General features: G+C 36.0%; 1 pseudogene; it reads right to left on the bottom strand.

Annotated features, from left to right (window-relative positions):
* Positions 1-22453: 22453 nt before the first annotated feature.
* Positions 22454-25634, bottom strand: LOC149168821 (pentatricopeptide repeat-containing protein At4g14050, mitochondrial pseudogene; annotated as a pseudogene).
* Between the last annotated feature and the right edge of the window lie 499 nt (positions 25635-26133).

The following is a 26133-nucleotide window of genomic DNA, read 5'->3' as shown; positions in this document are numbered from 1 at the left end:
ATAATTTCATCGCATAAAAATATATCCATTTGATAGCATAAAAAATATATATATTTGACAACTTAATGTATATATTTGTTACTACATATTAAAAACATCAAAACATGTATATAATTTGATTCATGGAAATTTACATAATTTAAACAACAACAACAAGAATACTTGATATCGTGGCTTGGTTGCAGTGTTCCCATTGGGACCACCTAATTGAGTATGACAACCTGCCAACTAGGAATTCTATTTAATTTCCTCGCCGACAGAACCTCCATGAATTCCCTAGCCCTCTGAGCCCAAATCCAACTTCAGTCATAGTGTGCCTGGAATCAATCCAACACCCTCCAAACTCCAAACCAAACCAATTCTAAATTATCACTCTCCTCTCATGGTTCTCCCTCTCAGCTTTCCTTTCACATGAATCCAAGCCCAAAATAAAAAGGTAGTCATCCCCATGACCTCCCCACTCCCCCGCACTTATGCCTCCCTTCCCCATGAATGCCAACCACCCATCATAATTGCCATAACTCTCCCCCTAATTCCTTCCACTAACTCCCTTCATGACAACATCCATAAATGCCTTGAGCCACTCCCTTGTCCTCCTACCCTTGAATTAACACGATGTCGTTAAACCTTATTAGGTCACAAGGATAACAAATAATTAAAATAATAAAATTATAGTAGTAATATAATCATAATATTTACGTTTATAGGCTAATAAAATCAAAATTGATTTTCCCATGGAGCGTAGAATAGATGGTGACATGGTGTTATGTTAAGGTACTCTGTGGTGAACATGTCACTAGTTTGAAACCTCGTGGGCAAAAAATTACCCATGCTAAGAGTTGGTGTGGCCTAGGCCGAGTGCGATCCCCGAGTGATTTAGACAGATTAGATACCCCTAGGGTGCGACTACTCAAGCCACATGTTAGGTGTGTCAGTCATCTCAAGACTCACATTAAGGTGAAAGCATGGAGTTGGGTTACACTTTTTGGTGAGAGAGGGTGCGTTTGGGTAGAAAAAACGACAGCTCAATCGAGCTCCTTGAGTGATAAAAAAACAACTTGATCAAACATTAAAAGTAACTATTGATCGAGCTCTAGTGTAACCTCAGGTTAGGAGCTCAATCGAGCTTTACGGCTCTATCAAGCCCTAAAGCTCCATCGGGCCTTAAAGCTGGAAAAATTAAAATTTATGTAAATATCAATAATGATATGCAAACTTTAAAATTTTAAGTATTGGATAGTTGAAAAAAATAACAAATTTAATTGTTAATTACATTTGAATAGGTAATTAACAATGGTGTGGATTAATTTCTCATTACATTTCTAATGATTTGGTGTATAAATTTGAAAAAGGATTTTATCCCACTTGCAATTGAAATTGTAATATTCTTGTATTTATATTTTGGCAACTTAAAAATTAGCCTTTAATATGATTTAAATTTTCAATATTATAATTTAAATAATAAATTTATTATAAATATAATTTAAATAATAAATTGATTAAACATAAGAAAATTTATCAATTTGATTTAATAAACATTATAATTTTTTATATGAATAAGTGTATATAAAAAAAAGTGAATTTAAGGTTGTTATATATATATATATATATATATATATATATAGTAATAATTAACCTAGTTGTAGTTGTTGTAAGTTATAATTAATATAGTTGTAATGGATGCAATGATATATGTGGTTATAAATCTCTCTCAATTTATAAAATGTGATTGCATTCAATTATGTCCTCACTCTGCACAAGTGCTAAGTAAATTTGTTTGCACTCAATTCTATAGAAATTTTTGCTAGTGACCTAGGTTTGCAATATATATTTTTAAAATAATAAAAACATAAGGAAATCATAAATTTTAAAATGTTATTTGAGTAATTTGAATTTGAGTACTTCGATTTAAATGGGCCTATGAAATTATTTTTATTTACTCAATTAATGAGGATTTTTATTTTTTATTTATTTATTCGCGATAATCCTAATTAATTATTTGTTAACTTAATAAAATAAATATTATTTATTTATTAATTATTAATCATGATTAAGGGTTAATCAATCAATTAACCACTAATCAAGCTTAATTATTAATCAAGTTTAATACTTTTCATAGGATACTAATGTATTTGTGCAAGGGGTGGGTATGTAGCTAGCGTACAAATACCTTGTATATATACTAACAATACTCATCATAATCAAGCACAAAGAACAATCATTCAACTGGTAGGTTATTAACACAATATAAGATAGTAGGTTTGGGTAGGGGCATTATAGTCGGACCTTGAATATCACATATTCATATTCGTTTTGTCTCTTCCATTAACCTTTCCACCAACCTTTGACAAGGGGAAAGGATTTTAGGAGTACCGAGGTCATCTTTTCATTGTTAGAAACATTTTGGACAAAGGTACACCCATCTAAAAAAATTTACCAGTTCTCCAAGTAAATTGCATTTGTTTGGCCTTCAAATACAACTATATTAAACTTAATTTGTACATTGAACAATGTCACACCTCCAAAATCACCATTGGTTTAAGGTGCCTCGACTGTTGTTGGAACTCGTCAAAGGATATGGTAAAAATTATTCGTCATTTCATTCCTTTGTCACGTGAATGTTTCCTCAAACATCAACTTTATAGGATCTCCCACTCCATCTATCTTTTCTTCTACCATGGGAGGCCACTTGGGTTTATGAGAGAAGTTGTTCCCAAGTGAAACTAGCTCAAGACTCAACTCTTTGTATCTTGACCTCCTTTAGGACATGTACCAAGAAATAACAAGGAGAAGGTTGTTTTGGTACCACTGGTTTGGGTTGTACAAGGAATGAAATGAAAGGAATTAAGGAAAAGAAATTAAATACACAAAGAAATATAACACAAAACATAGTGGTATGGTGAAAACAAAACTTCTATTATTAAATGAAATAGTACAATATTGTAGAACACAAGTTGGCTAGAATGGTGGTAGCTATCTCTGAACAGAGAGAGATGGTGACTACGTGCATTCACAAAAGCTGTAACAAGAAGCCCAAAAAATGGCCATTTCACATAAAGAGGTCCAAACCCTTATCCTAAAAGATGATATGCCAAAAGTTTTGTGAGCCCCAATGTGGATAATTAGTACATCAACTTCTCGAGATTGCAACTTTTGCACACAATATCCATTTGGGGCACATAATGGCTAATTGGAAAAAACTATTGGAGGACTAGAAATTTCAATCAAGGCTAGGGTGTGCTATCTTAATTATTAGCCCCTTGAATTTCCAAAAAAAAAAGTTCTTGGCCTCAAAATGGCCTTGAAAGTTTGGGACCCGAAAATAATGGAAAAAATTCCAAGAAGATAGAGAATTGTTGAGACAATGGAAGAGGTGGATGGCCACTGATATCCACCTAGACATTGGAAGAGGTGGGTGACCATCGATATCCACCTGGATCAAGTTTGGATGTAACATAGCTTGTATGAGGTATGGTTCTCATTGTTCTTGGCATGTTTTTGAGATCTCCATTGCTAGATGTGTTGTAGTATTGCGAATAGAGTGGGTAGATTTCTTTGCACATAAGGACCCTATTCGAAGGTGTTGCTCATGCTAAAAACCTCTCCACTTTATAATATTCTATACTCAGTTGGGCATTATTTCCATTATTGCATTATATCTCCGTATTTATTTTATTGGTTGTGTTGGACCCTAGGTGAGTGTGCCAATTTATAATCCCCATTGAGATGAGTCCCTTAAGGGGGACATCACCAATGTTCTTGGTCAGGCATTAGTTGAGAAGACAAGACACCCTTAGGGTGTGTTTCCCCAATAATTGCCTAGTACTAAAGACTAAATTTCACCAGTAAGTTGCACTTTGTCAAAGCATTGGGATACATATAAGTATTGGTTGTTTATGCATTGTTTTTGTTGCTTTATGGTTATCTGCATTAAATTAAACCTGACAATTGCATAGTATTGAAGACCAATTTTATTTATTTATTTATGTTCCACACAACAATTTAACGTCTAAAGCCTATGAAGGTGTACATACTCAACCCCCTCTAGATTTGAACTTGTGTCCTCCTAGGAGGGAACACATGCTATTAACAATTTATCTTACTCAAACAATACATTCCCTTTATAACATGTTCTTTCTTTATTCGAATTAAATAATAAATTCTAATTTAGTAATTATCATTTGTTAAATAGTTAACTTTTCATAAAAGACTTCACACACTATAATCAAATTAAAATCTAATAATCATCATGAAAGAAATTGATATCACCGAGTTATAATCAAAGTTAAACTTATATATATATATATATATATATATATATATATATATATATATATCGATTATTTAAAAATCAAATTATATTTTCACAATTTCAAATCCATCGGAGGTAGAGTATATACATGTTTATAGATTTTAACAATCAAATCACTAGGTGTAAAGAGATTCTTTATCTCACAAACAAGGGCATTTCATACACCAATATGATGTTTAGTTTGAGAGTATCTTTAAAAATAACACACACACACACACATATAAACTCACATAAAACTATATTACCATCATAGATCCATGTTAACATCAAATCTATCAAGTGTGGAGAGGGATCAAATATCTTGAGGTACAAACTTCTTTTAAAGTCCAAAACTTGAAGAAAGGTTTGCACCCCAAGAAATTTTAAACTCTATGGAAAGGAATTACAAATTTCATTCATTTTAAGCAACACAGTAATAAAATGTTTTAACCATTATATATATATATATATATATATATATATATATATATATATATTATTTTCATTTATTTTATATAATATATACATGGCTGATATTGGAATATTTTACTCAATACAGGCATTGAAATATTTTATTTATGAACCACATTATCCACATTAAATGTTTTTTTTGTTATTATTATATTTTTAAGTATACGTCCCTCTCTAATTGAGAAGTATAAAGCATATATTAATAATAGTCTCTCTTTGTGTACACGCGCACATGCCCACATTGAATACTTTTGTGTTATTAATATTTTTAAAAATGTTACATTATTTTTTTTTCCAAAGAAAAAAGCGAACTTTTTATTACCAAGATAAAAAGTTACATAGTATATGCCGAAGCATTCAAATTTCTCTATAGTTTGCAAGTCATAGAGCTCACTGGATGAATATTCAGTCCAGCTAACAACAAGTAGAGAAGATCAGTGAGCAAAATCACGGCCTCCTCATATGAGGAGTTTCAGCCAGTGCTTGTCAGATATAAGAGTAGTGTTTTGAGAAGAAAGGGCAAAAATTTAAAAGCAAAATTTCCAAAAGGAAACGACCACAGCAAGAACAGAGGAGTCAAACTTTGAGGATCAAGTCTTCCTCCCCTTTTTCTTCTCCACCTTTCGCCATTCTCCTTGGGTTATGGGAACAATTTGAAGTGGATTTTCTTCGTCGGGTCGAGGATTTTCTTTGTCTGAATCTGAGGTATCTGATGAATGCTGCCTTTTGGTTCCACTAGTTTCCATTTTATTTAAATTTTTTCCAGATTGTGATTCCATGGTCTCTTGTATAGAAGTCTGTTGTGTTTCTGCTGGGGTGCTTTCGTTTTGACCAGGTTCTTCCTCTTCATCCTCTTCTGAATCTAGGTGGTTGAATTTCCATCCTTTTTGTTAACTGTCGGTTCTCTTCTTTCTTCGGCTATTCTATTTGTATTCTGGACAAGCATTTTGAAGATGTCCGGTTTGTTGACATATTCTGCATCTGAAAGCTGTATTTTCATAGTCTAAAGACTGCATCCAGCTGCGATCTTTGTGTTTCAGTTTTATACTTCCCGGTAATCCTTTACTAAGATCCACTTCCACGCATATGCGTGCAAAAGTGAAAATTCTTTCTTCTATTCTTTGTGTATCCATTTTGATATATCTGCCTATGGCATTGCCTATGCTTGCCAGGACCTTTTCATCCCAAAAATGGATAGGGAGATTGTGAAGGCGAACCCATACTGGCATCTTAGACACAACAAAGGTGTTTACATCAAATTTTGGGAACCATGGGGTGATGAAAAGACTGGAAGATCCCTAGAACCAAGGTCCTTCCTGGATCACGAGATCTCTGACTTCTGGGGATTGAAATTTGACTATAAAAAACCCTTTGGAATAGAGATGGATCTCACAGTCCAGAGACCATTTCATGAGAATACAATGAAATAGATCAAAGGGTTTGGGCCAAAAACCATTAAAATGGTAGATGATGGCTTGTTTTTCATAGTTGTTACATACCTTCTTCTCTTCTGCTGCTTCAATTGTTAGTTTTGGAGTGTGTTGTAGTTGCTCCACTATGTATGGGCTTGGTTCTGATCCAGCCTGTTTCGGATCTGTTGGAGAAGCTTTTCCTCCTTGTAAAATATGCTTGTAAGATGTTCCATCATTTCTGTGTTGCTGGAGAGGATCTGGGATGTGGATTGGTTTAGATCCGCTGCCTCCTACTGATGATTTGCCAAATGATGCACCTCTTGTAGTCTCAAGTTGAGAATGATTGTAGATCCAGGCTTAATATTGTAATCCTTTAGGGATCAGAAGTCCTAAAGAGATCTGCCCTCTGTTAATAGGTTTCGTTTGCCGACCGGATAACTGATCTGCTTGGCAATGTTGTATTTCAAATCTCTCACACTATCTGTAGCTGAAACCCATATCAGTGTTGAGTTCCCCTTGGGCGTTCTAACGAAAACTTGGAAGTGGTTATTTAATTCCAAGTCTACCCCATTCTCCGAATCCGATTTGATCATATCTGTATCAAATCTGTGGCACCAGACCTAGTCACAACGCCATTTTCCTTCCCACCCGAGTGTTGGCTCTGGGACACTTTCATGCTTCCCGGCTACCCCTTTGGATCTCGTTCAGAGCTGATTCCTGGTCTTCGAAAACCTGATGCAGCCGATCTTTGCCTTGAGCCTCTGAACTAGGCTGCAAGAAAGCCATTCCTTAAAGATCCAGGCCATGTAAGACCAGTGAGAAGAGAGATCCATGGCAAAAAATATAGATCTAATTCCAGATCCCATGTCTAGCGCTACCCATGGCCTGAGATCTGTTCTCCCAGCTGCGAAAAGACTTTGATCTTGTCTTGGGTACCTCCCTTCCTCCGCATTCAGTAATTTCGCATCAGTGATCGCCTTGGAGGGGTCGTCAGTGCTCTTCTGCGATCTGCTTTCATGGCAGTTCTGCGCCCTCATCTTTCCCATGCTGTAATCCTCGCATTCCCGGCGAAACAATTCGAGTCAAGGCCTGTTGTACTTGCCCAGGGACGCTTCGATGAAGGGTTTCCTTTCTACCACCTGCTGCATCCTGGGTTCGCAAGAGATCAAAAGCTACCAAGAGCCGCAGAGCAATTCCCTTAAAAATGTTACATGTCAACTCCATATTAACCATTAAACAAATTACACACATTGAATATTTTTTTGTTATTAATATTTTTTAAAATGTTAAACTCCATTTTAATCATTAAAGGAATTACAAATCTTTCTCATACCTTGAATTATAAAGCACTTACAATGAAAGAATATATATATATATATATCAACTACTTTATTTATAACTTACATTAAATTTTTGTTTTTATTAATTTTTAGATGCCACATTCAACTCCACATTAAGAATTGAATAAATGGCACAGTGAATATATATATATATATATATATATATATATATATATATATATATGTATATATATGTTATGCATAAACTTGATATCCACCCAATTATTAGTAGAAAGTAATTGTAAAGGCGTCGAGGAGAATTGACCCCATGAACTCCCATTAGTGAAGTGCTTTAGCGACGGGAAATCGCCCAATTGAGCTAACCTTAGGGCTATAAAATTATGTTACTTAATATAGAAATTCAAATATTTTATTTATGGCCAACACCAAAATATTTTTTGTATATAAAATGCTATATTTCACTTTAACACAATGAATTGCACTTCTCTTTCATATTGGCTAGTAAAATCAATATTATTTTTAAATGTCACATGTCAATTCCATACCAAGGAGTGAAACAAGTACATAGCTCCCTCACCCTAAAAAGTAGAAAGAAATTATAAATTAAATTATAAATTTTACTTTCAATTATGTTATCTCTCTATATAAAGTCAATGTAAAATAAAAATGGAAATTGAAATATTTTATTTATAGTTGACTTTGAATTTTTTTTGTTATTACTAATTTTTAATTTGTTAATGTAAATATTATATTATTATTTCTAAATATATTGTTATGACTCCATAATAATATATAAAATACCTCATGACACCATATATATATATATATATATATATATATATATATATATAGTCACTTAAAATTATATTCACTCATATAATATTTATGTCAATATGCATGTTTATTTTAGAATAGGGCTTCCACAATTTTAATTTAATTATTAATAATTTTTAGATGGATGGTAGGGATTTAGCTTCCATAGAATATTTTTAGTAGTATACACAAATCAAAGATTAAGATTTATCTCCAAAGTATTCATGTTATATTTTCCCTTATAATTAAATTCATTAATTAAAAAACATCATTTGAACAAGTTTCATATGAAATGAATTATGATTTTTTTTTGTATATGATATTGATAAGTCATGGTATGGGCCCATAGTATTGTAACAAAACCTATTTAGATATTAAAAGTATCCATGATAAAGTGGAGGTGAATCTCCATGATTAAGAATCTTGTTACATGTCTTTTCAAATGTATATATATTTAACTAAAATATTAATTATTATTATTATTATTATTTTAAATAATGTTATCGTTTCATTATTTTTATGATTTTCATAATTTTAAAAAAGCGAGATGTATGATAAAGTGTGTGTTTTGATAATTATATAGATTAATGCTTATCAACATTTACCAACAATTTAATATAATCATAAATAAAAATGCATTTCCATTCACTATTTAAAATTACTTTTGTAACAATATTATTAAATAGACGTTGTATTATTATTTAAAATAGAAACCATTTTACTATTTTCTTTTCAATAAAAGTGTAATTTTAAACATTTTACTTATAATTTTAGACATTTCATTATTATAAAAATGTATTGCACAGTTGTTTCTAAAATTGCAATTTTCAGGTATATAAATTATATTTTAATATTTAAAATATAAATAAATTTAATATATTAAATCCCCGATGGGCATGGATGCACAAGGGATCAATGAGGGGGTTGGGAAAGGAGGCGCTAAGGGGGTGTGCCTTCCACCCCATCGTCTTTACAGGCTATTAAATAGGGGGAGGGGGAGTGCCTTCCACCCCATCATCTTTACAGGTTATTAAATAGGGGGTGGCATCACTTGCCACCCCCATGCATGAAGCACACGACTGCATGTCAATTTCACTCATGGTTTACCATATTCTAGGGAGTTCTCTTCTAGTTCCAATGAAATGGAGTGGGATTTTGAATCCATAAAATGTAATTCTCCTGATGATGTTGGGACTATCACATTCCTTGCAAAGTATACCATTCCTGAAAGGTTAGGTTGGGTAGCCAACGAACTAAGGAGTGGGTTGTAAATTTCGAGAATGAGATAAGCAAACTGGAATTCATGGGAAATCTATGGTATTTTGTAGTTATAATACCTTATTTTTGTCGAGGGAAAGAGAAGGCAACAAGCTCAAGGAGGTGAAGACAATTGATGCCCTTGTTGGGTTGCAATGGGAGGTAAGGTGGTTTGTCTAGTTGGTGGGTGAAGCATTTGCAAAACCATCTCAAACAGTGGTATCCCAACCTAGTCAACATTAGTTTCCCTCGGTGGATATTTCCAGGTAGAATTTATACCTTCACTGCATGTGGTTAGTTTTGGGGGTCGTGTTTCTATATGGTCTGGTTTGAGTTCTATGGTAGTTAATTGGCTGGGGAAGGTGACTACTTGGTTTAATTTGATTATGACGAACCTTTTATTCTGGGACTTGGTTGTTCGCATTGGTCTAGTTGGCCTGCAATTATACGATTGGACTGTAGGCCATACTCTATTCAGACATGAGCTCTTATGCCCTCCTTCATCCCTATTCAGCCTGGTCATTTGTCTATCTTAGTGGATATTAATTCTATTGCATTTAGATAGGGGAGTAATCTCCATTAAGCTTGTGACTATTCTATTTGCTTCCAAGGAGCTATTATAGAAATTCTCACTGTAGATTAACCTGATAATGCAATATAACTAAAGTAAAATACTTCCATCTACTTCTACAATCAAACTTGCTAAAGCTTAATAGATTTAAGTAAGATCAAGTAGTAACCAGAAGAAAAATCAATGCACATGAAACATAGAAGAATACTCAGGGCAAAGCCTCAACTGAAAACCCCACTATCTGTATTATCATACAAGTGGCAATATCTTAGGATTACACACAACTTTAGCTCCCACAGCTAGCCATCTCTCAATGCAATCCTCACAGATGCTCACAGGCAAAATAGACTTCTCATTAAGTCCTCCACACTGCCCTCCAAGCTCCTATTTCCTAGCGCATTTTTTCCTAGGTGATCCTATTGTTACCATGTGTACCATTGATCACTCACACTGATCTTACACCCTGTAAAACTATGCAAATCTCAAGGAATGAATTCCTTCTGCATGCAAGAGTTTTCCTTATAGGAAAATTCTTACAACTGATAGTACATTGTCCCCGTCTTTAATCTCAACTGGGTCTTTCTCTGAATAGACATGCATGAGTTATTTATGAGAGAATCTTCAGTTATCTGGAGTACACTAGTTTGATGCATGCATGCATTAACTAACTGAATTCACAATTAGTTCCTCAACCTGTTTGGAACTAATTTAACTGGACATAACTCAGTCAACTGAGCTAACTAATTACAACTCAATTATAACTTATCATTATCTCCTTAATTAAGGGATAATCCCCTTAATCTAAGGGATAATTGTTGCATGACTTCACAAAGACTTCTAGCTTGAATTTCTCCAACTAATTAATCCAAGATGAATTAATTAATTATTTTTCAAGCAGCTGTTGAGACTAAATTCTAATTTTAATTCTCAATTTTAATTCAAGGACAAATTAAAATTGGAATATTCTTGTTGCCACATTTCAACACTCCCTCTCAACAAGAAATGGATTATTTGCCACCCCGATCCTGTCTCTATGGAACTCAAATTTACACTTTGACAATGCCTTAGTCAAAATGTCAGCATCTTGCTCCTTGGTCGAAATATATTGGAACAACATGATCCTCCTCGCCACACAATCTCTAAGATGATGATACCGAATGTCGATGTGCTTGGACCTGTCATGAAACACTGGATTCTCAGAGAGTTTGATACAACTCGGATTATCACAATAGATCATAGTTGGATCCATCCTCTGATCAAACAAACCAACTAAAATTTTCCACATCCAGATGACCTCACATGATGTCTGACTTGCAGCCATGTATTCGACCTCTGCTGTGCTAAGTGCAACCAACCTCTGTTTCCTGCTGTACCAAGAAACTGCCACCGACCCAAGGTTGAAAATTCCACCTAATGTGCTCTTCCGATATGATGGACTCCCTACATAATCTGCATCAGTGAAGCCCTGTATCTTCACTCCCTCTGTCCATTTGTACCATAATCCATACTGAGATGTGCCTCTAAGGTATCTCAATACATGCTTTTCCGCCTTCCAAAACATCTTGGTAGGCTACACCATAGCTTGACTCAGTTGGTTCACCACATAACAAAAATCTAGTCGTATGTTCACTAAGTACATCAGTGAACCCACAAGCTACCTGTACACAGTAGCTTCCACATCCTCTAGTTGGAGCTCCCTCTCAATGGAAACTCACATGGCCTTCTGCTCATCAAACTTGAGATCTCTGTGAACCACTGTCCTCCAACTGGTAGGCAAGTATACTCGATAGTTGTGGGGTGTATCCGTGTACCCCAAAAATATCCCCAACTCAGTTGTCAGCTCAAGATTCTTCCATGTATCCTTTTTCACAAGGAAATATATCGATGATCCAAAGATCCTGAAGTGACCCACATCTAGTCTCTTACCAGAGAAATCTTCCTCTGGTGTTTTCATCCGAAGTATGCAATGTGGGCTTCTATTCCGCAAATAGACCACTGCGTTGCATGCCTCAGCCCACAAATGAAGTGGTAGGCCTTGGTCATGCAACATCGCCCGTGCTACCCCTATAATCGTTCTGTTCTTCCTCTCGGCCACCCCATTCTGCTGTGGGTTATGAGGTGTTGTCAACTCCCATTTAATTCCTTCCACTGCACAAAAGTCCTTAAACTCTTCAGAGACATATTCTCCACCGTTGTCGCTTCTCAAGGCCTTGATCTTCTTCTCTGATTCTTTCTCAACCAAAGCTTTGAACTCACAAAACTTTGAGAAGGTTTGATCCTTCTTCTGCATGAAATAAATCCAGCATTTATGAGAATAATCATCAATGAAAATCACATAATACCTTTGCTTTGTTGTGGATGCCGTCAAGAATGGTCCACACAAATCAGTATGAACTTATTCTAAGATCGCTTCTACTCGATTGTCTCAATCATGAAAGGAAGACTTGGTGTACTTTCCCAAGGTACAACCTTTGCATTTTTCAACTTGCTCAAGTTTACCTTTGGGAAGTCCTGTAGATATCTGTTGCATTATCTTCAAGGCCCCATGATGCAAATGGCCCAACCGCCTGTGCCATAACTCGCCAATGTCTTGGCTTTGCACCAATTCTGCTTTTGAACTCAATGAAGCATAGTCATCTACCTCTAGTTTATAGAGATTCTTCACTTGAATCCCAATCCTCTTGGTCTGACCCGTGGCTATGTGTCTTAGGAACGCCTTTCCTTTACTGAAGACAACATCGTAGCCTTTGTCCTCCAACATCATGACCGATACCAAGTTCTTCTTCAGTCCAGGCACATACTTCACATCTATCAAGGTGAGAGGAGCTCCATGCTCCCTCTGAAAAGCAACCATGCCCACTCCTGAAACACTGTACTTTCCATCATCACCCATCTCTATGCGCATCTTGAGGTCTTTCTCCTCCAAGGTACTGAATAAACTTTTATCGCCGATCATGTGGAATGAGGCTCCACTGTCAAGATACCAAACACAACCCACCATTGATGAAACCATACATGCGATGAGGGTAAAGTCCATTTCGAACTGAGAGGCTAATGCCTCACCTTCTGATCCTTTTTTGGATCCCTTCTTGGACTTCTTCGATGGGCAATTAGTTGCATAATGTCCCATCTCGTGACAATTAAAGCATCTCACTTTAGATTTGTCACCCTTCTTCCCTCCATGAGAAGAATTCGATTTGGAATGGGAAGCCTTCCCTTTCCCTTTCCTTGCCTTACTCACTAAGGCCAAATTTTCTTCATCATCATTCTTTGATGAAGAACCATCTCGAGTGCTCCTCCTGATCTCCTCCTGCATGAGATCCGACCACAGTCGTTCCCAATCCGGCAGTTTCTCTCTTCCATTTACAGAGTCTTGGTAGTTATTCCAGCTCTTTGGAAGACCGAGGAGAGAAAGGCTCACCATATCATCATCGACAGTAGTTATTCCCACACTACCAAGCTCATCTCTACAGGTGGTGAGCTTGTTCAGATATGTAGAAATAGTATCGCCCTTCTCCATCTTGATTTTCCGAAGCTTATCCTTGAGCGCCAGTTTCCTCTGGTTGCTACTATTCTGATAGAGGTCCTTCAATGTCTTCCACATTGAAAACGGAGTATCCTTCCCATGGAGACTTGAGACAATATGGTCTCGAACTCCCTCCAGAAGAATCTGTCTCGCCTTCGCCACACACTTCTTCCATTTAGCCAATTCTTGTGCATTAGCTGCAACTGGCTTGGGGATTTCTTGATCAATGAAATCCTTCAAACCATTGTCTTCTAATATAGCTTCCATTCTATCTTTCCATGCTATATAATTCAAGCTACCTTCCAAGGCATACTCGAGTCTCAAGCCATAGAACACCATTGACCAACCTGAAGTATGAGATGAATTCAATTTGTACCTGCAATCCCAAACTTCAAACTTCGAATTCTCTTCTTCGTATACTGTTCACAACTCCGATAACCTTTTCTCTGATACCATGTAGAAATTATCATTGTAGATTAACCTGATAATGTAATATAAATAAAGCAAAATACTTTAATCTACTTCTACAATCAAACTTGTGGAAGCTTAATAGATTTGAGCAAGATCAAGCAGAACACATATAACCAGAAGCAAAATCAATGCACATGAAACACAGAAGAACTAAAAACCCCACTATCTATATTATCATACAAGTGGAAATATCTCAGGATTGCACACAGCTTTAGCTCTCACAGCCAGCCAGCTCTCAGTAGAAGCCTCACAGATGCTCACAAGCAAAATAGACTTCTCATTAGGTCCTCCACACTGCCCTCCAAGCTCCTATTTCCTAGCGCAATTTTTCCTGGGTGATCCTATTGTTACCATGTGTAACACTGATCACTCACACTGATCTTACACCCTGTAAAACTATGCAAATCTCAAGGAATGAATTCCTTCTGCATGCAAGAGTTTTCCTTATAGGAAAATTCTTGCAACTGATAGTACATTGTCCCTGTCTTTAATCTCAACCGGGTCTTTCTCTGAATAGACATGCATGAGTTATTTATGAGAGAATATTCAGTTATCTGGAGTACACTAGTTTGATGCATGCATGCATTAACTAGCCGAACTCACAATTAGTTCCTCAACCTGTTTGGAACTAATTTAACTGGACATAACCTAATTAACTGAGCTAAATAATTACAACTCAATTATAACTCATCCTTATCTCCTTAATTAAGGGATAATCTCCTTAATTTAAGGGATCAATGTTGCATGACTTCACAAAGACTTTTAGCTTGAATTTCTCCAACTAATTAATCCAAGATGAATTAATTAATTATTTTTCAAGCAACTGGTGAGACTAAATTCAAATTTTAATTCAAGGACAAATTAAAAATTGGAATATTCTTGTTGCTACATTTCAATAACTATTGTTTGTTTGGTATTCATGGTGCTGGTGGATTGGTTATTTTCAGTATTGTGGTAATTCTCTATTCGTGGAGGTTAAAATTCCTCGTCCACACATGCATGGCTGTTATGGAGCTCGAGGTCATGACTAGTAAATTTGGTCCCAGTCCAAGATGCAAGCTCAGAAGGCAGCAATAACCTATAACTTTGCAACTTCTCCAAGTACAAGGGAGGGAATTCATAGGATAAGGAGACATGTTCGTCAAGATAGATAGGTTTTTTTAGATTCAGAATTAATAGAAGAGGTTTCTCACTGGCTCCCTAACCCCAACCACACTAGGGGAAGGAGGAATCAATACATACATGTCATTACTCTCCAATCACAGTTAAAAACTTTGTTGGGACGAATGCTAAAGGAGAATCACGAAGACATGAATAACATCATATCCTTCGTGAATGACATTCAATGGAACTAGTGGAAAATGCAAGCAAGTCTGGACAGGTTGGAAGCTCGAGTAGCTCACATGGAAAAATACATTAAGTGTGAGTTCAAGCCCGCAATGCCTTCTGAAATAAGTTCGTAAGACCTGACCCTGGTGACATCATTGGACTCATTATTAGGATACCATGTTGTGGATTTTTTTTAGCAGTTTACTTTGTGGTTTCATAGTTTTTTTATGTCCAGTTTCTATTTTTAGTATTTTGTATAAACTTGGTACTATCATATACTAGCTAGTAAATTTAGTTTCTAGTATGGTAGAGTGAGGCTGATATTTTTTAACAATGACTGTCAATGATGTAACCTGAATTTTGGAAGAAATAAAATCAACTTAACACACACACACACACACACATATAGATAACATTAAGAAGAAAGAGAAAATATAAATAGAATCTTTAACCTACCTACTTACTAACATGCTTCTATTCGAGAAACTTCCAAATGCTTTCATCTGACCAGGGGTCATTGATCTTCCTATAACCTTACCCTTTGTTCAACTTCATATTTCTTCCATTGTATCTGCCAGGAAGTGTCAATGGATGGAATTCTTTGAATCTACATGCATACATAAATAGAGATAGTGATTTGGGACTCTAATGTCCATTGCATGATTTTTTTAGTACTTTTTTCTAAATAGCAATGATTGTTATGTTTATAAGCATGTTTATTTTAGAATATGCCTTTCACAATTTTAATTTAATTATTTGTAATTATTGGGTGGATGGTAGAGATTTGACCTCCATAGAATATGTTGAAATATTCATAATTATATTCACAAATCAAGGTTTAATATTAATATCTAAGTTAATTATGGTCTTTCAATTAATTTACCTCAAATTAATTAATTAAGGAAAATTTCATACCAGTACATGTCATATTGGGCATGTGGTATTGATAGCCATGGTATTGTAAGAAGAGTTATTTACAAGTTAAGAATTTCCATGATAAAGTAGGGGTGAGTCTCCATTGTTAAAAATATTGTTAAATGCTTTTTAAAATGTATATATATGTTGAACTCATAGATTAATTCTTTTTATAAATAATAATAATAATTGTTTAAAATCAAGTTACAATTTAGCTAATTTTTATGATTTTTTTTAATCTAGATAATGTGAGATGTATAATGGGCAAGTGTTTTTATGTTTATCATGGATTGATGACTATCCAAATTTACTACTCATTCAATTCATATGTTTCGCTAGTTAAACTACCAATTCAAATTAATTCGCAAACTCTCTTATGTTCTATGTTACAAAGATCTCGAAAAGTTTGTTGTTCTCTTCCCAGTTATACTGGATTCAAACGACATTAGATATTGGATATGAAAATATAATCAAATTTTCAAATTCATAGGGGATAGAGCATGTACACTTGTGTAAACTTTAGCAGTGAAATTATTGCACAAATGCAAATTTCTTGTCTCACAAACAAAGAGTCTCATACACCAATTTGGTGTCTGGCTTAGTTGTAACCTTAAAATTAGATTGTGATTATTATGATTATGAAAAATTGTTGTTATATTAATATTTACGACAAAGTTTATTAGCTTTTTCTTATTCTCTCCAACAAAAATTACAAACTCTCTCCAATCTCTCTCCCATCTCTCTCTATTTATACACAACATAAGTAGTTACAAATAAACCAAAACCAAGTTGATATATTTCATTAGTCAAATGACAATAACACATAAAAAAATCCAATGATTAAAATGCATATAGGGGCCTTAGCATTAGGACTATACCCCGCTTAACAAGGGAATAAGTTCAATGCCCAATTAACACCTCGAATTTTGTAGTTTTCAAGAACAAAGAGACAAAAAGTCAATAGATTTTTTTTAAATGCATGGGATGTTAAAACTGGAGAGTAACTTGTAGCAAATGGAAAAGAATCTACAAAAAAAATATATTCAATATAAACAAAGAATTCAAAATAATAGAAGGACCGAAGCAAATAAACACACAGTGAGAAATAAGTTTGTCTTTCACTGGAAACAAGTCATTGTCCACCTTCTTCTTCTCTCTCCAAACATAGAATATATAGAATGAAAAAGCATATAAATAATTTGTCTCTAATATCAGGGATACAATTGTCTCTAAAACACTAGAATGCAAAATAGAGATGTCTATACACATTTCATATTAAATGGAAATCACTAGACACACAAATTATATAACTAACAATATCCTAAAAATATCTTTCTTGTTGTAAAAACTTTTTAGAAGAAATTGTGTTAAGGTTGAATCTCCATCTTTACCCTACATTGACCAAGGTTGAATCTCCATCTCTTTCCAACATGAAATACATTTCCTTCCGTCCATTGTTTTGTTAAAGAATTTTCCATATTATCTTGAGTCATAAACTTGAGTATAGCTACTCACTAGACTCAACCACCTTTCTAAAATAGTAGAATTTCACTTTGACATTTTTTGTCCATGGGTGAAATTTTGGATTCTTTTCCATAGAAATTACTCATTTAATGTCACAACAAAAGGGATGGGCCCATGTTCAAGTCCAATATCTTTACATAACTACTGTATCAAATAGTTTCCTTGGAAGCCTCTGAAGTTGTGATGTACTTCCTTTAGCACTAAAATGTGCAACCACTTGTTTCCTTTTACTCTTCCATCTAACGACTCCTTCAAACAAAAAAAATATAATGCACCAATGGACTTTGCATTGTCCACATCACTTTCTCAGTGAGCATCAACAAACCCTTTTATTTGAAGCTTCTTTCCTCCATCTCCTTACTAGTTGCCTCATAGCATCCTCATAGGTACGAAAATATTCTCTTGATCATTGTCCAATGATGTCTCCCTCAAATTTCCACGTACGTACTTACAATTCCCACAACATGTGCAATATTTGGTCAAGTGGACTTTACATTGTCCACATCACCTGTCTTGTTAGCATCACAAACCAATGCATTCAAACATTCTTGCTTCCATCTTCCTAGCAATTTCCCTATAAGTATCTAAAGACCCTCTTGTTAGCGGTCCAAAGGTATCTCCTTGGATTTTCCATGTACCTACATACAACTCCCACTACATGTGTAATATTTTTCTGGTGGGTATCAACGAACCCTTTTGTTTGAAGCTTCTTGCTTCCATCTCCTTGATATTTTCCTCGTAGGTACCTAAAGATCCTCTTGATAGTTGGCCAATGTTGTCTCCCTCGATTTTCCTTGTACTGGATTACCATCCCCACTACATGTACAATATTTGGTCTAGTGGATTACCATCACCTGTACTGGGTTACCATCACCTGTCTAGTTAGCATCAACAAATCCATGCATTCAAACATTTTATCTTCCATCTTCCTAGCAATTGCCCTATAAGTATCTAAAGATCCTTTCGATAGCAGTCCAACGATATCTCCTTGGATTTTTCATGTACCTACTTATAAATCCCACTACATATGCAATATTTTTCCCAATGAGCAGCAACAAACCCTTTTGTTTGAAGTTTCTTTCTTCCATCTCCTTGATAGTTAAAACGTAGGTACCTAAACACCACCTTGATAGTTGTTCAATGATGTCTCCCTCGATTTTCCATGTACCAAATTACAATTCCCATTGCATGTGCAATATTTGGTCGCATGGAATTTATGTTGTCCACATCACTTGTCCATTTAGCATCAACAAACCCATGCATTCAAACATCGTTTCTTCAATTTTCCTAGCAGTTTCCCTATTAGCATCAATTCAAACATTCTTTCTTCCATTTTCCTAGCAGTTTCCCTATAAGTATCTAAAGATACTCTTGATAATGATCCAAAGATCTCTTCTTGGATTTGATATGCTCTTAATTACAACTCCCACTACATGTGCAATATTTGGTTTTATGCACACCATTGAATACATAAGTTTACAAACCACACTAGCATATGGCACACTAGCCATCTCCTCTTCCTCTTGTTTGCTCTTAGGACTCGCGTTAGTTAACAAACACAATCCCACTTGAGATGGAGCATAAGTTGGTTTACATCTATCCATCTTAAAGAGCTCAAGTATGTTTTCCACATGCTTATTTTCCTTAACATATAATGTTTTGTTTTGGTGGTCTCTCTTCACCTCAATTTCAAACAATAGTGCAACTAACCTAAGGCCTTCACATCAACTATGGGGCAATTAATACATAGTCTTCTTGACTCATTGCCTACAATCATTGACCAAAATAATGTCATCAACATATAACACCAAAATTATAGTGAAGTTATTATCTTTTTGCTTGAATCAAAACACAAAGGTCCACTTCACTTCTTGTGAACCCTTGTCCCACAACATATTGTCAAACCATTGTTAGCATTGTCTTGTGGACTATTTCAAGCAATGAAATGATCTCTTTAGTTGGAAAACCATGCTTTTTCTCCCTTCTATCACAAATCCTTTTGGTTGCTTTGTGAATTTTTTTCTTTAAATTCACTATGAAGAAAATTCGACTTCATGTCCATTTGCTCTACTTCCAAATCATAAGCCAATGCTAATGCCAACAACAACCTCATATAGACGATATTGGCCACTAAAGAGGTGGTCTCAACATGATCAACACCCTCTGCTTGAGAGTATTTGCATTTGGTCTTAATGGTATATTTTCTTTAGGTTGCTTTCCACCTCCTTCCTCTAGAATACCAATGTCCAACCCCGCTAAGAGTTGTACAATTTGATCTTCAACTTCAAATTGGAAATCTGGGATATGGAGTCACTACATGTTGCACATTTTTTGGTGGTTGCAATTCTTCATGTTGATCTTCATAATATTTCTCCTCCTTGAAGATCGCATTTTGACTATGGGTATGCTAATGCTTAGACGAAATCCATAGCTTATAAACCTTTCACTCCTCCAAAATATCTAATAAAGATGCACTTCACTAATTTATTGTCAAGTTTTTTCCTTCTCACCTTAGGTACATGTATGTATACTTCACACATGAAAGCCTTGAGATGGCTTCTATCCATGCCAAGCCTCTTTCGATGTCTTGTCACCCAAGACTAAATTAGGTGACCTATTGGTCAAATAGTTTGATGTAGAAATCATTTTACCCCAAAATCTTTTGCTCTTTAATTTCATGCTCCAAGATTTCTCTATCATGGTTCAATTAACTGAAAGTAAGTAATGTTCTAATCATGGCTGATGTTGTACATTGGGTTTCCACTTTACATATCCATCGTTATATTGGACTTCTACACTATTGCCTCCAACAATTTCATCATTGAAATTATCTTGAAGAGAGACTTTTCCTCCATGTAATTCTTCATAATCCATGAACCAATCCCCGTGAAGAGTTATATGGAAAGAAGTTCCCAAATAAATCAACCATGCCGCATCATTGACAATGGTTAACAAACATGCCAAAGAAAGATAAATGTTTCCCTCACAATTAGATAATCAAGCAACCTTATTTGCTTCTCTCCTTTAAAGAATCAACCTTTGCATTCACTCTTCTTATGCCCTTTTTCATGGCACTACTAGCAAACAAACTCTTGGTGCTCCCTACATTTACTAGCATATCTTCCTCTACATCTAGATTTCCTCCTATTAGATCTCCCATCATTTCACTTATTAGGGCTATCCCTAGTCATCAAAGCCTCTAAAATTTATTTTCCTTGTCTCCTCCTACAACAACTAACCAACAATCTCATTCAACTTGAGATTATATACCTTTGTAGCTTTGTTGATGGAAACTATCGAATTCTCCCAACAATCTAAAGGACCATTGTTCATTCTTATTTACTTCATCATTGATAGCCTTGCACTAATTAAGCAAGGCATTGAAGACATTGAATTGATCTCTAACCTATTATTATCCTTACTTTTATTCATTCTTAGAGCATACAACTTCTCGCACAGGAATCTCAAATTCATGAGGCATTTAGCCTTGTATAATACACCAAACTTACCCAAAACCTCTTTGCTATAGTTTCCATTCACACATGCATTAACATAGAATTAGATATATTAATACCAAACAAGGAAGTGATCTTATCATTTATCTTGTCCCAATCCTCCTGCTTCATAGTGTCAAATTTCTTCTCCTTCATCATGACTTCCTTTTACTCTCTTTTCATAAGTAGCTATTCCATATTCAACTTTCACATATTGAATTTCTGTCCATTGGATTTCTCAATCTCTAAATATCTAGATGCATTTATTCTACTACAGATATCTGCCTAGCCTCTCACTAAAGCTGACTACATTAGAAAAATCACCGCTGCAGCAAAGCAATGCTGTATGTTTTGATGTTTTGAGCTACTTAACTTGGTCAATTAGATCTATGTAACTTTCCAATTAAGACTTCAAAACAGGGTCTCAAAAACCCAAGATTCCACGAAGCAAGTTTCCCTAACTTGGCAAAAAAGTTGTCCCCTTGAAACCAACAACCACACCGATACCAATTGTTAAACCTAAAAAATAATCTACAATGAATGGAGAAGAATCCATAGCATAAGAATATCCAACATATGTAACAAATTCAACATAATAGAATAACCATAGCAAAGAACGACATGCAGCAACAAAAGTTTTTCTTTCATTGGGACAAATCATTTTCCACATTGTTGCTTTCTTTTGTATTATAAAAGAACGTACAAACATAAAAACAGTGTTGGTTTTCTTCTATATTATAAAAGAATGTACAAACATAAAACCAGTGCTGTCCTTCAAGTCAAGAATACAATTGGGAAATAGCTATGCTCCTAAAACACAATAGTACAATCTGGAGATTTCTTTGCACAGCCCATACAACAATGAAAACCGTTGTTTATGTACACCTGGGCCACTTATGTAGATTACTGCATTTATTTCAGGCAAATTATGAACAGCCTTCCCCTTCTAATGGTATCATCACCTAACTGTTACGGCGTATGGCAAATTTAATCAGCTGAGCAGAATTTTATTTTTATTTTTATATGCTTAATTTCAGAAATAAATGTTAAGGTTTATCTCTTTTATTTATTTATATATATGCTTGACACTTAGTTTGACATATTTGAGGGTCAAATATAGGTTAGTTATTTGTATTGTTTTTTAAATGCATTAAGTTATAATGGAATTCACTTAATTATCTTTATTGAAATTAATGGCAAGTTTTGATTCAATGATTGAGGTAAAGATTAAATGCTGTTGGAAAGAGCTTGAAATTACTTACAGGCAAAAGCTAAAGAGGTAAGTTTAGTGGAGAGAAAAGAATTAACCATGAAAGGCAACGTACCAGAATTAACATCCTGTATTACAGTTTTTAAAAGGGTCAATTTTGTTCATGTATGTTGATCCTGCTGACCGGTGGTTTAGGAGTTTAAGTAAGAGGCTTTGCTCTGTATTTCGTTTTGCTTCGGACTACAGAAATTTCCTGACAGCTTAATGAGCTTATCCCAGTAGCTTGCCTAGGAAGAGGTATATAACCTACTGTACCGGATTCAGCACACTGTCTGTTTGCCAATTTCCATAAGGAGAATTGCTATGTCTTGTTTCAGATTGCAGAACTTGTCCCGGGGCATAATGAGGCCATCTCAGCAGTTCTCTTATGAAAAGGTACAGGTATATAAATATAGCTATGGTTCATGACTTGCCTGTCTAGTGTTGTTTATGCAACGCTTCAGTCACCTCGAGGTGAAAAGAAGACTTGATTACCAATAGCTAAACTCTTCTATAAACTTAAAAATAATACTCAGTCCTTGGCTTATTAGGCAAGGGTAATGACGCAAATAAACTTAATCTTGGATTAGCTTATATTTATCCTTTGATTGACTCAAAGTCACCAGTAATCCCCACAAGAACACCCTCCATCCTTGAAATGATGGTAACGGTTAGCATCCCTTAAAAATATTTCTCTTGCTACAATCTTGGAGATAAACTTGGCAGCAGAATGACAATCACCACATACTCTAAGGTTCTTGACAATCCGGATAGGTGTCCCGGGGGATGAGTAAAGAAGCCCAAATGCAATGGCTAGCTTCTCACTATGGTGGTAAATAGTGTATTCTTTCTGTTCATCCTCAACATCATGCAGAACAAAGTTTGTATCAGGCACATACCCAGCTTCTTTCATTTGCACAGACAATTTCTCCAAAAATACATAAATTTTCTTCAAATGTGGGTTTGATCTGTCGCCTACGAGGAAACAATAGGCCTTGTCATTGATCTTGATCCAGCTGCAGCCTGGACTCTTTGTCACCTGATTGGCTTTCATAACTTTTCGCACCTTTTCTACATCATCCCACCTGCCTGCTGCTGCATATATATTTGACAGAAGCACATAATGGGCAGCATTTTTAGTGTTTGAGGCTAAAAGGTGCTCTGCAACAGATTCTCCCAGCTTTATGTTGTTATGAATTCTACAGGCACTAAGCAAAGATGCCCAGATAGCAGCATCAGCTTTTACTGGCAATTCATTAATGAAGTTTTGGGCTTTATCCAGTTGCCCAGCACGGCCAAGAAGGTCAACCATGCAGCAATAGTGCTCCTTCTCAGGAATAATGTGATAATGTTGAGTCATGAGATCAAAGTTGTTTAACCCTTCATCCACAAGGCCTGCATGGCAGCATGCAGACAGAACACCAACAAACGTGACGTTGTTGGGCCTGACACCAGAGCTCTGCATCTGTTTAAATAGATGAAGAGCCTCTTTGACATGCCCATGCATTGCATATCCTAAAATCATTGCAGTCCAATGGACCACATCACGTCTTGGTATTTTGTCAAACACATTGCGTGCATCCTCTATGCTTCCACATTTGACATACATATCTACAAGGGCGCATCCCACAAAGGCATCAGCGAAATATTCACTTCTATTTATGATGTCATGAATCGCCTTGCCCTGTTCCAGAGCTGCCAAGTTTGCACATGCTGGGAGTAGGGTAGCAAAGGTGATTGAAGTTGGCTTCACCCCTGTCATTTGCATCTGATGAAAAAGCTTCAAGCCCTCATCGGCATACCCATTCTGCACATACCCTGCGATCATTGAATTCCATGAGATAACATCAGGTTCGGGCATTTCCAGGAAGAAATCCAGAGCTGCATCAACTAGCCCATTTTGTGCATATCCCCCAATCATTGCATTCCATGAAACAACATCTCGTTGAGGCATTTGGTGAAAGAGTTCCAGGGCTTCATCAAATCGGCCTTTCTGAGCATATCCTGCAATCATGGAGTTCCATGACACCACATCTCGAAGAGGTGTTTTCTGAAAAAGTTGCAGGGCCTCATCAATTCGTCCACTGTTTGCATATCCAGCAATCATTGCATTCCACAAGACCACATCTTTCTCTGGCATTTCATTAAACACTCTGCGTGCATCCTCTATAACCCCACACTTGACATACATATCAACAAGGGCAGTTCCCACAATCAAATCACACCGGAATCCACTTCTTACTACGTCATAGTGGATCTCCTTGCCATGTTGCAGGTCTACCAAATTGGCGCACGCCGGGAGAACACTGGCAAAAACAAACTTATCACTTTGGATATCGGTTTGCTGCTGCATTTGGCGGAAGAGAGTCAATGCGTCCCTGTGATGGCCATGTTTGGAGTAAGCTGAAATCATTACAGTCCATGTGACCACATTTCGTTCAGGCATTCCATCCAAAACCTGGCGAGCATCCAATGGACTGTTGCTGCACTTAGCATACATGATGAGAAGTTTGGTTCCCAAATAGACATCGGTGTTAAACCCTGTGAGAATGATGTGGGCATGGACTAGTTTGCCTTCTGGCAGAGTTTTGTTGTGAATGCAGCCCTGCAGGAGAGAAACGTACACAGAGTAGTCTGGGTAATTGAGGTGAGGTAAAACATCCACTGCCTCTTTCAGTCTCCCCGCCTTACAAAGTCCTGTGACTTCCCCCACAATGTCCTTTCCAATTCCAATTCCAACAAGTCTGTTATCGGCAGGCCGTCGGAAAAGAAAGGGTTGTCGAAACAGCAAGTCTTTAGTCTTGCTCGGCGTCCATTTGGCATATGCCGCTGCCATATTTTGGCAGTGGTATTGTGGGGTTTGTGAAACATTCAACTCATGCTGCAACCCGATGAAGTTTATTGCCTAGTGTGCTCAAGACTCTGTAATTCGGACATACCAGTAACAGATGAAATGAACAAGTTTGAACCAAAATGTAGGCATCTATAGGATTTGGTTCATCCCATACAACTTGCAAATATATTCAAATTCAACTTATTGTCTAATCAATAAGGGGCTAGATAAGATAAGATAAGATAAGATAATTATGTCCAACTAATGATTACAAAGTAGGTCAAAGGAACTGTTGAGTACAGTGATGTATATACAAAGCGGGAGAACCAAACGGTCTCCTAAAAAGATACAATGCATGAAGTAAATCAAAGATACAACGCATGAAGTAAATCAACATCTAGCTCTAGCGGAGAAGATCCAGGACCTAATAGGTTTGAGGATTAGACCCATCTCTCATAACATCTGAGGCTGAAAGAATAACGCTGAAGAAATTTCAATAATGCCTGTTGGCCCGATGAAGAGCCGATGGCAAGTGCAGACTGTCCACTAAATCATGTCCTGGGGGGTTCACACGCTGCTGAATGTTGGAGGACCTACTCTGTTTCCCAGGAACATATCTGAGATGGAACTGCTGATGAGATATCGTGTAGCAAGGTGAGGTCCCATGGATCCTCAC

Source organism: Pinus tabuliformis, chromosome 4_2 (genome assembly GCF_031772625.1).
Source record: "Pinus tabuliformis cultivar Carrire ecotype Pingquan chromosome 4_2, CPIR1, whole genome shotgun sequence".
In the NCBI taxonomy this organism is placed as follows: Eukaryota; Viridiplantae; Streptophyta; class Pinopsida; order Pinales; family Pinaceae; genus Pinus; species Pinus tabuliformis.
This window is presented reverse-complemented; position numbering and strand designations above follow the sequence as displayed.